This window comes from Pinus tabuliformis, chromosome 4_1 (assembly GCF_031772625.1).
Source record: "Pinus tabuliformis cultivar Carrire ecotype Pingquan chromosome 4_1, CPIR1, whole genome shotgun sequence".
NCBI classification, from domain to species: domain Eukaryota; kingdom Viridiplantae; phylum Streptophyta; class Pinopsida; order Pinales; family Pinaceae; genus Pinus; species Pinus tabuliformis.
Window position 1 is genome coordinate 17012717 of NC_142303.1, and position 2201 is coordinate 17014917.

The 2201-nt window shown below is 43.1% G+C and overlaps 1 pseudogene; it reads left to right on the forward strand.

The window, feature by feature from the left end:
- Positions 1 to 1544: 1544 nt before the first annotated feature.
- LOC149173991 (UDP-glycosyltransferase 1 pseudogene) lies at positions 1545 to 1877 on the forward strand (annotated as a pseudogene).
- The last annotated feature ends 324 nt before the right edge of the window (positions 1878 to 2201 follow it).

Below are 2201 nucleotides of genomic sequence, written 5' to 3' on the forward strand. Positions count from 1 at the left end.
CACCCAAAATTAAACTGTTTAATATAACCTCGGGTCCTGGCATTTTCCATACGTCTCTCCTAAATTGCCCATATGTCTACAGTGACGTGGCAAGCAAAACTAAACTATTTAAAATAGTGGCACTAGCATCGTCCATATGTCCGCCCTGACGTTGCAAGCAAAATTAAGTTGTTTAATATAGCCTTGGGTCCTGCCATTTTCCATAAGTCTCTCCTAAATTGCCAACATGCTACTGCAAAGTCAACAAATGAATGAAAAATCCACCCTAAATTGTTTGTAGTCTTTTACCAAGTCCTCGGAACAACAAAAACGTGGTGGGTCATATATTTGTTTAAAATTTAGTTTTGGCTGCCTCCCCCAATTATTCATTACGATGCAAGCTCACTCATACATTTGTTTTATAACTATAAATTCTCTGCTTCACTGTTACAAAACCCACCCTTCAAATATTGGCATTTGCTTGTTGGAATATAGAGACATTTATGGAGTCACAAGAGCAGAGCCAAAAGCCTCATGTCACAATATTCCCTGGGTTTGGGTCAAGCCATCACATCGTACTGCTCGAGATTACAAAGTAGATGACTGTGTACCATGGCTTTTCTATCACCTTCTTCACCGCCAAATGGATGGACGGCTCTCCTCACCACACCCTGCCGTCTTCGTCAAGGCACATGATCCACTTCATAGAGCTTCCTGATGTTTAGATCGAAGGGGATCATGCCGAGATGAACATTTTTGTTCGCATGCCCTTACTATTGGAGAAAGATAAAATATTAGTGCAAGATGCTCTCACATCCTTTTCATTTCCTATTTGCGCTTTCATAATCGATCTTTTCAGTACACCCATGTTGGATGTCGCCTCCAAACTGAAAATACCTTGCTACATATTCTCCACTTCTGGGGCTTCTCTCCTTTGCATCATGCTCTACCTTCCAACACTTGTCCACAACATTGAAAATTCCTTCAAAGATGTGGATTTCCCGATCGAAGTGGCGGGCCTTCTGCCGATTCCCGGAATAGATTTTCCAGACCCTCTTCTATACAGATCTAATATTTCATTCAACTGGTTCATTCAACATTCCCTTCGGCTTTAGGAAGCTCGTGGAATACTGATAAATACATGCCAAGAAATGGAACAAGAACAAATAAAAGCTCTCAAGGAAGGAAAGGTTCTGAGCGTTGTTGAAATGACCCCTTCCATTTATCCCGTTGGGCCACTAGTAGCTTAGCCTCTGTCGGAATCTGAAGAGAAGTTTAATAAGGAGGGCTGCCTCGAGTACCTGGACCGCCAGCCCGCCTTGTCAGTTCTGTTCGTTTCTTTCGGGAGCCGTGGCACCTTATCGGAGAATCAGATTCGGGAACTAGCTTTGGGACTAGAAGCAAGCAGGCAGCGGTTCCTTTGGGTGTTGAGGGAGGTTCTACCTGAGGGTTTCGAGACTCGAACCCAGGACCATGGATTTTTGGTGGATTCATGGGTGCCTCAGATTGTTGTCCTCTCTCATCCATCCACAGGCAGTTTCCTTTCTCATTGCGGTTGGAATTCAATGATCGAAAGCGTCTTACATGGAGTGCCAATGATCGCTTGGCCTCTCTTTGCTGAACAAAGAATGAATTCCTTCCTTCTCGTGAAGGAGATGAAGGTGGGCATTGAAGCACAGAAGGGAGCAGATGGATTGGTGAAGAGAGAGGAAGTGGAAAGAGCGGCAAGGGTATTAATGGAAGGAGAGGGCGGGATGGAAATGAAGAAGGGGATGGCAGAATTGATGGGGAAGGCCCGATTTGCAATGGCGGAGGGATGGAGTTCATACCACACGCTGGCCAATGTGGCTTCTGTTTGGAAGGAAATGCATGCCACTAAAACACTACCTGCTACTTGAAACTTGAAAGGTTTCACTTGATACGTCACATCTGGATGTTAAGACGGTTGACGGTTCGTATGGACCATTGCACCTAGCATTGCTCAATTCAAATCAACGGCTAATGATTACCCAATCGTCTAACAACAAAATCGAATGGCACATATTTTGACACGACAACAGTTAGGGGGAGTTCATTTCAGAGGGAAACGCCTTATGGCGTAATAAATAGAGTTTTTTTCTTTTTAACATATGATATGAATGGTTTGGAATTTCAATTGTATGGTATATTGGATGATTATTTTTTTTTTAATGTTTTATATAAGTTTATGAAAAGGAGTTAGT